General features: G+C 39.5%; 2 protein-coding genes across 3 annotated transcripts in view; both read left to right on the top strand.

The window, feature by feature from the left end:
- Positions 1–1,332: 1,332 nt before the first annotated feature.
- The window catches only part of CWC22 (CWC22 spliceosome-associated protein), a 63,390-nt gene continuing 53,621 nt past the window's right edge, over positions 1,333–11,101 (top strand). The window contains exon 1 of one of the 2 annotated variants that reach the window (XM_011966295.1): positions 1,333–1,621. The gene's annotated coding sequence lies outside the window, so the exon portion shown is untranslated. The other variant, XM_011966297.1, reaches the window with a different exon arrangement.
- Positions 1,404–11,101, top strand: part of ZNF385B (zinc finger protein 385B) — a 572,754-nt gene continuing 563,056 nt past the window's right edge. The window contains exon 1 of the mRNA XM_011966298.1: positions 1,404–1,621. The gene's annotated coding sequence lies outside the window, so the exon portion shown is untranslated. The remainder of the gene's footprint in view (positions 1,622–11,101) is intronic.

The raw sequence follows: 11,101 nt of genomic DNA, 5'->3' as shown, positions 1-11,101 counted from the left end.
AGCCAGTCTGTGTCTCACAACTGAGTAATTTAGAGTCCAATGTTTGAGGGAAGGAAGCATCCAGCATGGGAGAAAGATATAGGCTGGGAGGCTAGGCCAGTCTCGCCTTTTCACTTTTTTCTGCCCGCTTTATATTCGCTGGTAGCTGATTAGATTTTTCCCACCAAATTGAGGGTGGGTCTGTCTTCCCCAGTCCACTGACTCAACTGTTAATCTCCTTTGGCAACACCCTCACAGACACACCCAGGATCAATACTTTGCATCCTTCAATCCAATCAAGTTGACATTCAGAATTAACCATCACAGATAGTATTGTGGCTTTTTAAACATATAAATACAAATGTTCATCTCCAGATCCATCTCCTGTGCCCTGTATTGGTACACCAAAGTGCACCATCGACAATGGCCAAATATCTTAAATATGAAATAAAGTAGATAACACTACTGTATACTAGCAATTATCTTAAACATATCTTGTGAATCAACTAATTCAATTCTTATAACTACTGCACGAATGGGTACTATTAGTATTTCCATTTAACAGATCAGGAAACGGCCACAGAATGTGAAGTTACTTGCCCCAATCATCCATAAATAATCAAAAGATTCAAGATTCAAACGTAAGTAGTCCAACTGCAGTGTTTTTATTCTTAATCCTCACACTTTGCCTCCAGAAAGGAGTGGAAGCACAGCACCCTAAAACTGTAATAGAGAAGTGTGTGGAGAAATCAGGCCTGGTTTATGAAAGATTTGATAACATAAAGATATTCTTGTTTTACAAAGAGAGTTTCCAAAGTAGCAAGTAGTTGAACTTTTACATTTTGTTACTAGTGAAAAGTGAAGTTTAAAGAAACAATTTGTTTGATGCCCTAGTTCTGCATGCTGTACAAACTGCTACTTCCTACTCAGCCAGGCAATCTCCTTATTCTCAGGTCATACCAGTTGGTATCTTAACTTAAAAGACAGGCAACATAGTCTCTACAGAATTATTTTTTCCTCATTATTTCACTCTATTTATGATCTAATATTCTCCCATTCTCTTGGCTTGGATGTCTTGAAATTTATTAGGCACTTGACTCTTGGTCAAACTCTTATAAAAAAAAGTCTCAAGAAAATCTCTCTCTTAAGATTTTCAAGGAAAGTGACAACTGACTGCTAAAAAAAAAAAAAATTTCCCAAAATGCAGTGAAATAGTTTTAGGTTAAAGTAAATTTGCCTAGACCCTAAACACTACTAGGCTGCCAGTGAGCAGCGTGGATGTTAACGCGCTGGCACGCATCTGTATGAACTACAATTCCCATCGTACACCGCGCCATTTCACCGCTAAACTACAATTATGCTTTCGTCATTTCCGTCAGCACAGGTGCTGGATTTCGGACTTTGTAGTTCATGCCAACTTCTCGTTTTAGTCGCCATTTTGATAAGAAGACAGTGTGCCTGGATCGACTGCTTTGACTCTGGCATTATGATATGTATCTGAAATAAATTAAAAGGGTAACGCGTCAAGCCAATTGAGCGTCAAGTTTTTATGTATTTCACTATCTGCCTTGTTCCTACTGTCGGTGCTCGGGAAGAGGAAGTGACGTACATCCGGTGTAATGGCGGCGCGGTGGAGCTTTAGGTAATTATCGAACTCCGTGGAGTCCCCGTAGGCAGCGAAGCGGAGCGGCGGTGGTGGGTCGCCGGGTCGGGTGGGAAGTGAAAGACCCTGAGGAGTGGGTGCGGGCTCACTGATACGGCTGTGAGCGGCATTGGAGTGTGCATGGGTCTTCCCGCCACGCTCGGGCCCGCGAGAGGGGTGTGAGAGTGGCTGGGTCCGAGGAGTCCAAGCGGGTGGGGAGGGAATGGGCTGCAGTGAACTAACTGCCTGCCAGAGCGGACCGGCTGACCTTCCTTGTGAGGTTCCTGCAGCTGTCTGAAGTCTTGCACCAACGCTGGTGCTCTTTTGTTTCGTGTGCAGTGTGTTTTATACTTAGAGCCTCTGGAGTCCATTGGGCTTGCCAAAGCCCCTTTCCCAGTGCCCGGGTCCCAGGGCCAGGGGAGTGGGATCAATGAGCTCTAGTTGATTAAAAGTTAGTTGAAGTGCTTGCACTCTTACGCCTCTTTCCGGCGTTATATCCCTTTGGCTATTTGTTTTAAATTTCATTAGCGGTTTCTTTTTCATTTATTTGCCCTGTAAATACTGATAGTTTCTAGAGTTTAGTTTTGAAGACGCTTCGCTTCTCTTGTGTCCTCTTCACCTGTCATTCTTGATCCTTCCATAACTTGAACTATCTCCAATGAGATAATAACTGCTAAACTTGGGTGTCCAGACTCCACCTCTCTAAGGAGCTTTGGGTCCTATAACACAGCATTATAGTACGGAAATATAATCGTTAATTTCACTGAGTTTAACTGCAAAAACTACCATACCTATTTCCACTTAATCCTAACAATTCTTTTGAGGTAATTGGAGAAGGCAGGATTTGGAGAAAGGCTATTCTAGATGCAAGAATTAGGTAAGAGTTTCCTTTGCATTTTTGGAGGTGCAGAGACTCGAAATAGCAGATAAACAAACAAATTTGGTCCTCAGCAGATCAGTTAACCTACCTCTTATCCGTATTTAGACTTATCTTGTTGTAGGATTGCTTGTGAATTCAGGAGTTAACACAGATTATCCTACTATGCAAGGGCAGATTTAAAATTGACATTAAAAGTGTGGTTTTGACCAGGAGAGGAGAAGCCTTGTTACAGGCCTTATCAGTAGGTTGAGGAAAGCTACTTTTGTTGGTCCTGGGTGATGGACTAGTAGACCAAAGATTTCAGTTTTATTTAGCTATTATTAGGTCTATCACTTGGAGCAAGTTAAAGTCTCTATTATATATAGTCAGCTTCATCATCTGAAAACATGTAGGTAATAATACAATACCTGCCTCACTGTGTTGTCTTTTTTTGAGTATAAAGAAAATAATGCAGATGAGGCACTGAGCACAGTGCCTGATATACAGTGTTAACTTTGTATTAGTGTAAATTGCTACTATGATACAGTTGATGAGTTCTGTCTGTGCCTCAGTTCTTGCCCTCTGGGTCTGAGTGTTGCCTTTCCACCTTTAAGCGTCCTTCCAGGGTTTTTTTTTTTTTTTTTTGAGACGGAGTCTCACTCTGTCGCCCAGGCTGGAGTGCAGTGGCGGATCTTGGCTCGCTGCAAACTCCGCCTTTGGAGTTCACGCCATTCTCCTGCCTCAGCCTCCCGAGTAGCTGGGACTACAGGCGCAAGCCACCACGCCCTGCTAATTTTTTTTTATTTTTAGTAGAGACGGGGTTTCACCATGTTAGCCAGGATGGTGTCTATCTCCTGACCTCGTGATCCACCCACCTCGGCCTCCCAAAGTGCTGGGATTACAGGGTGAGCCGATGCGCTCGGCCAGTGCCCTTCTAGTTTTAAGTGTCCATGCCACTTTTATGGAGTCTTACCCAACTCAATTGACTGGGGCTCTGAGACTGTCTTGGTTATAAGTTAAAGGCCAAGAACTTTGATCTAATACCCTGGTCTAGTGTTTCCAAAAATGTGGTCTCCTGAATCAGCAACATCTCTTTGAAGCTTATTAGCAATGTAAATTACTGGGCTTCACCCAGTTCTGTTGAATCAGAAACGTGGAAATGCAGGCCCAACAGTGTTTTGTTTTTTTTTTTGTTTTGTTTTGTTTTTTTTGCGCCAAAGCATTCGAATGATTCTCATGCCAGTTAGTTTGAAAACTTCTGCTCTAGCCCATCTTTTAGGGGCATGCTATGGTTCATCCTCCCCCTGTCCTCAGAATCAGGTTTGTTGCCCTCCTTGCTCCAAAGTACTTGATCCATGGCCAGCCAGTATTTATTATTATGCCACCACATCCTTCCCTGCTTTGGATAGATTATCTCCAATCACTTTTTGGAGTTCTGACACTTCCTAGACTACCTGATTTTTCTAAGCGAGCTTTCTTAGCTCTATTAGCTTTCCCAGCTGTTGAATTTTTAGAAGTTAATTCTTCTGGTGGGGCGCGATGGCTCATGCCTGCATTCCTAGCACTTTGGGAGGCCACGGCAGGCGGATCACTTGAGATCAGCAGTTCCAGACCAGCCTGGCCAACATGGTGAAACCCTGTCTCTACTAAAAATACAAAAAAATGTAGCAGGGTGTGGTGCTGTGCATTTGTAGCCCCAGCTACTCGGGTGGCTGAGGCAGGAGAATCACTTGAACCTGGAGGCGGAGGTTGCGGTGAGCCGAGATCACTCCACTGCACTCCAGCTTGAGTGATAAAGTGAGCCTCTGTCTCAAGAAAAAGAAGAAGAAAAAGAAAAGAAGTTAACTCTCCTTCCCCATGATTGAACATTGTTGAATGACCTACAGTGGCTTGTGCCTGAGACCACCCAGAAGACAGCACGGTGACACATTTTGTATTTCAAATGCCCATGCCTTAACTTGAATAATAATTTCAGTTTATTGTCCACCTGTATTTAGATGGAATTTTGTACTACCTATCATATCCCTAACTTGGTCATGGTTTGTTCATGGTGCCTGGAGCTAGTCCAAGAAAGAAGTGGCTATTAGTAATACATCTGATCCGACTTATAACTTTGAAGGCTCCCTTGTTGAATTTCCCCACTTTTCTGTTTATCTGAGCATGGGAGGGTGGTGGAACTGTAAAGCCAGAGAGCATACTAGTTTTGGCAAACTCCCAGACTTATGCTTTTTCTCAGTATATACATTTCCCAAGTGGCCATTGGAAGAGACATTTGAATGCCTATAACAAAGTGCAAACTTTAAGCATGGATTAAAGCAAGCCTTTACTATATATAGTCCAGTTAATAAGTCTTTCCTAGTGAACAGATACCAAAAACCGGGTATGCTGACTTGGCCTTGGGACATATAAACTCCTGTAGAATGGATTAGCTAGTGGGAAGGATGAACTCAGTGGCAACTCATGTTTAACCTGTCTTTCAGCCTAACTTATAAATGGTTGGAGCTAGACAGAGTTCAGCACTTCCACCTGAAAAGTTACCCTGTGAATCCCTGAAATAGTTTGTCAGTGTAGCTTTGTTTTAGACCTGGCTACAGGAGCCTTTGTAGTAGAATGCAGTGCTTACATGTCTAGGGGCTCAGTTTCTCTATGGAGGCCAACACCTCCAAGTTTTCTTTAAACCAGAATGTGGTTTACTAAGTGGCTCTCTAATTAAATAATCAGGTGACTTTCAAAGCTGTGCCATGAAAATTGGCAGAATGTATTCACCCATGTACTTAATTAGGCAAGCTGAGGAACAGATTTGGGGCAGGAGAGAGTGGTTTGAATGTATGATGAAGGCATATGGCATATTCAGTAATTAGGGTTGATTTTGTAAGTTGAGAGAACTGCACCTTCAGGGATAGATTTCCTTTTGCAGTTCCTGCAAAGGAACTAGTATTTTTTTCATCTCACTCAACGAGGAAGTGTTTTCAAGCTGCTTACTCCACAGGTTAACATGGAGTGAAGACTAAGAGGGAGTGGCATCTGATAGTGCTGTCTTGATGCACTAAGACTTGGAAATCTTAGTATTTCCAAGAAGTAGGAGTTAATAGGTGAGACAAGGCTGCTGTTGTATTCCTTGATGAGCAAGTTGACAAAATGGCATTGTAGGGAGTTCTGTGTGGGAAGAAATAGGAGTAATCGCAGAAATCTACACTCCCCATTTTTTTATTTAATTTTAGAGTTGGAACTTATTAAGTAGCAGACACTGTCCTAGGTTCTGGATATGTAGCAGTGACCAAAAACCTTGAGGATCCAGCGTTCTCATACAGAGGCTTTCATAGTTTAGCTTAATGAGTCTCTCATGTTCCATCTTATTCATGTTCAGTTTTTCATATACACCCTGGAATCCCCAAATTCTCTGTCTCTTGAGTCTTTACACATGCTTATCTTATTTCCTGAATGACCTTTTTCCCCTTTCTATTTGGATAATTCCTACTTGTTCTTCAAGACTCAGCTTCAAGACCTGCTTCTTTCTGTATGTCCCAAACCCTCTTTTCCAGTAAAACTTAGTTTATAACATTGTTGTAGCACTTAGACATTTCTTCTTTACCGGAGGACAGAGTCCTCAATGCCTTGTCTGATGTGTAATGTATATATCTCCCCACCATACATAGGCACTGCCTTTAGTAAAGACCGTGACTGTACTTTATTTCTCTTGGCTTCATAATTCCTCATTTTCTCTGTAAGCACTTTTCTTTTTTCTTCTTCTTTTACTATTTTTTTGAGATGGGATCTCACTATGTTGCCCAGGCTGGGACTCTAGGCACATGCCACTGCACCCAGCTTTTCTCAGCCACTGAATGTAAATATCAATTATGGCCCTAGCCTAAATGGAACCTTCCCCCAGCCTCCTATATACAGTGACAGAATGAAGGGAAAACATGGGCAGATTTGATAGAATCAATAGGATTTGGTGACTTACGAGGAGTAAGGAAAACGAAATTGCCCCCTGGGAAGCTTTGTAAGTCATATCTTAGAAGAATTGCTGATTTGAGATGGGGAGAAGGAAATAATGAGTTCCAGTGTGGATTTCCTTAGTTCAAATGGCCTTTGACACATCCACATAGAGGTTTCCTGTAGCCAATTGGACATAATGATTTGGAACTTCAGAGAAGATTGGCTGGAGTAAAAAGTTGTTTTCACATGTTAATTGAAGCTATGGGGATGGAGATGATCTTCTACAGAGAATATGGAGAAAGAAAAGATAAGGACTATTCATTCATTTAACAAATACGTATTGAAAGCCTCTAGTGTTGGGTTGTCCCTACTGTAGCAATGAACAATGAACAAAACATAAATTCACAAGCAAAGATTAAACTCTCAGGCATAATAAATAATAAAGGGGTGGACAAATGAAGGTGGTGTCCCTGTAAGTTGACAAGTGAGAACTTCAAGAAGGGGATTAGGTGCCAAATGCTAGAGCATTGTTCCATAAAAGAAGGAAGCCGCCCCTGGATTTAGCAACAAGAAGTTATTGTGTAACATTGGTAAGTGTTGTGAAGTAGTGGGAAGGGAAAGCCAAATTACAGTGGGTAGGAGAGGTTAAGAATTAGAGAGATCAGACTGGACATGGTGGCTCACTCCAGTAGTCCCAGCACTTTGGGATGCCCAAGTGGGCGGATCACTTGAGGTCAGGAGTTCGAGACCAGTCTGGCCAACATGGGGAAATCCCATCTCTACTAAAAATACAAAAAATTAGCTGGGCATGGTGGTGCACGCCTGTAATCCTAGCTATTCAGGAAGCTGAGGCATGAGAATCACTTGAACCTGGGCGGTGGAGGCTGCAGTGAGCTGAGATCATGCCACTGCACTCCAGCCTGGGTGACAGTCAGACTCTGTCTCAAAAAAAAAAAAAAGATTAGCGGCATCAAGTGTGAACTTACACATCAACATATCAAAAAATAGCTGTGTAGGGATGAAACAGTAGAAATAGGGGACAGGATGAAGGGAATTTGCCCCATAAATATCTTAATTTATTTTTAAATGAATCATTAAAAAGTTCAACATGTAGAATTTTTCTTTAAAACCAACTTAAATAGAAATCAGTACTGTACTGTAAATCAAGAGACAGCTGATTGGAATGTTGAAACTAACAAAAATAGATAAATTCCTGTTCTCATAGATCCTGCATTCTGTTGAAAAGGAGCACATTGGGGAATCTTCCTATGCATTAAAAAAATTTAAAAAATTAATAGTATTTGCAAATGATTGTATTACTTAACTCTTTGGTTATTTAAACAGCATAAGATGGAACTAGCTTCATGATATAGGAAATGAATGGGGGGTAATACTACCTCCCAATTTATAATGTGAAGATTTCAGTATAAATAATGGTATCATTGGGTTCATTGAAATGTCTTTTTTTTTTTTTTTCACTCATCTGTGTCTTACTGTTTTAAAGTGTCTCAAAATTTGGGCTGTCCACTCTCCACACAGAGTTGCAGACCAGTAAAATGCTTTTATATTACTTATTTCTTACAGAAAACAATGTCCAGAACTATCTGCACAGCTTCCAGCCCTGTACTAGAACCCGGCAGTCTAGTCATTCAAATGGTTATGAGTCAGAGAGCACACCTGGTGTATGCAATGACCAGGAAGCAAAACGGAGTACAGCTCTGCAACCCTTTATTTGTAATTCTTGGAGCCAGAAGTGTTTTGACTTCAGTATCTTGTAGTTTTTAGAAAACTGCAGTACCTATACTACATATTAAGTAATCCCCCTTTTGGGGTCTGGAGCAGCATCCTCTAATCAAGCATATTAATATTTCTGCACTGTATCAAGTGACATTAAGTATCAAGTCAGTATATGCTAAGTTTTGCTGTCAAGTGAGTTGCCACACGCTTAAGGATAATCTTTGTATTTTCAGAGCTTTACGGAGTTTAGAACTGCCGATAAGGGATTGCCAACCTGTACCTGGTGACTTTTCTAGAAAGAGACAGGAGTATTTTGACTCTTTTATTTTCTTGAAATTGTGATTCTATGCTGACATCAAATTATAACTTTTTGGCCTTATGTGGTATATCATGAGGCAAATTTTTCACTAATATGTAAGTATTTTTAAGAAGGGAAAAAAATAGCAAGAAACGGTTTTTCTAAACAAATAAGTTTTCCTTCAGTACAGATATGGAAAGTATATAGCAATCTTGTTTTATATTGTTCAAGAGCAAAGCCAATCTGTTATTCCTGTTTGTTCCCTGAGAAGGAAAATCTGTTCCTTGGGGGCTTGGCTCTTATTGAGGTATTTTCTGAGAATTCCATTATCTCCCCTCCCGTTATATTTTGGCATTTAGAATAATTTTAAGACAGTTTTTATTTTGTATTGTGTAATATTACCACTTTCCCCATTGGGCAACTAAGGTGTTTTTATTATTTGTTTTTGTTTTAAATATGAACTCTGTTAAAATGTTTGAAATTCACCAAACCTGTTGTTACTATTTAGAAGCCGGAGGAGCCAACTAAAGGTAATTCACAGTTGATTCCCCCTTCCTTTAGCAATTTTACAATAGTATGTTTCAGCAAGTTCCTCTAACTTGAACTGAGGGCACCAAAGTGACAATGGTAGAAGTGTTTTGCTACTGAAATCATCTGGAAAGCAGTGCATTTCAGCCATTAGTTGAACATTTTCTCATTTTCTTAATTTTTGAGATAATTGTAGAATTCACCATTTTCTGGTTAACAGTCTGAAGTACTTATAAATGCTATTAAATATTTTGCTTTCTAATGCTTGATGAAACTGAGAGAAAAACTGTCATTTTTTTAATAGTGCTCTCATGAGTACTGTATCTCCTATTAGAAAATATCCTCTTTCTTCAGGAGAGCAGGTGTGGTTTTGTTGAGTTGCTTTCTTGTGAGAAGGGGACAGAAATTTAATAATTCACCATAAAATTCACATAGTGATGCTTAGAAGAGCAGAGAGTGCTGTAAACTCTAGATAAATTGCTCTCATTTCAGGAATTTCCAATTAGTGTAAGTATTAGCATGCATATGTTGAACTCAGAATTTCCGAACAGGCATATTCTGTATAAACCTGTACAATGACAATACTGTATTCATTTTTTGTTAGAACTATGATAGCAGTCTACTTTACCATATTGTCATTTTCACACTTACATTTTGAGACATGGAAATGTAACAGATTGTACTTTATTGCCATCAATTATTTGCTGATGAAGATTGAAAGGGGAAAGATGATATCGATCAGAAAGAAAACTCATTAAATTTAAATATGTAAGGTAACCTGAAATAAAATGCACAGAAATTGCTTGTTTTGAAATGTATAAGTAGGTTGGGAAGAGGAACTGGGTTTAATACTCCAGGAGAATAGCAAAGGAAAATGCTAAATCTTGTGCAATAGGGTCAAATGATTTTTTATTTTTATTTTTTGCTCATAGTATACCTTGTCACAGTGAATTCTAGGTATGCTAAATTAAATAAAGGAATGCTTAAAATTACTATGAATGTTTGAAAAGAAGTAGTGCTTCGTTATATTAAATCACAGTCTTTGGTATCTGGAACTTTGAATGAATGGATCAATTAAGGCTAGGATAATTTTCTGGATAGTAGTCTGTACTTATTTACATTTTATAATTTACCATTTTGGCTTCAATTCATTAGTGTTGGCGTTTTCATTGGGACACGATATATGGCTTTGGCATCAGATAAACCTGGCTTTGAATTTTAGCTTCTGCCATTTACTAGGTGTAATTTGCTTGGACAAATTGCTTGAATTTGCTGTGCTTCATTTGTTTCACTGGAAAACATGGCTTAAAAAAAAAAAATCACCAGAGCAGGGTAATTATGAGGATTGAGTAAGATTGTATAAGTAATTATAAATTGTGGCCATAATTTCTCAGGTTTAAAAAACACTTCTTACCTGTGAATTGTTAAGAATTAATTCATTTGGAATTTCTGTGTCCCTTTTCAATTGATCTACGACTAAGTTCTTCACTATAAAGTAGGTAGGATGTGGGGTGTCTCTATTCTGCCTAAGTGGCTTATGGTTTGAGAACAAATTGAGAACCTGTTTCTTATGTAGAATTGAAAAACTGAGGAGACTTGGGGAAAAGTTGGGTTTTGGAATTACCTTGGGAATACTTTCATAAATCAAGTATGCATGGGTTTCTCCTGTACTTGCCCATTTTCTGATTTAGTAAGTCAGCGGTGGGCCCCAATATATGTACAAGTAATTCTCCTCTCATGCATTTTTTCTTGATTTGGGTTGTTTTTAATATAGTGATATCAGACTAGTTTTACACTGTTAAGTAGTGATTTAAAACTGATGTGTAGGCAAAAAACCCAGACTGTCACCTTGCTTGAGTGGCTTAGTGTTTTGCTTATCGTTATGGATTTGTTTCTTATACCTAGAATGTAAGCTTCATGTGAACAGGAGATTTTGTTGGAGTAGTTCATTGCTGCCTGTCCAATGCCTAGAAAGATGCTGGGCAAATAACAGAAGTGCTGCAAGTATTATTTGTTGGGGAACAAGTGTATGTATAAATAACACTGGGTTTAAAGGTAGTGAAGGATATGCTAGAAATGTTAAATGGTTGTGCTAGTAGAGGTAGGGGAAAAAATACCA

This window comes from Mandrillus leucophaeus, unplaced genomic scaffold (genome assembly GCF_000951045.1).
Source record: "Mandrillus leucophaeus isolate KB7577 unplaced genomic scaffold, Mleu.le_1.0 Scaffold754, whole genome shotgun sequence".
Lineage (NCBI taxonomy): Eukaryota > Metazoa > Chordata > Mammalia > Primates > Cercopithecidae > Mandrillus > Mandrillus leucophaeus.
Note: the sequence above shows the minus strand (reverse complement) of the source record. Positions and strands in the feature narration are given on the sequence as shown.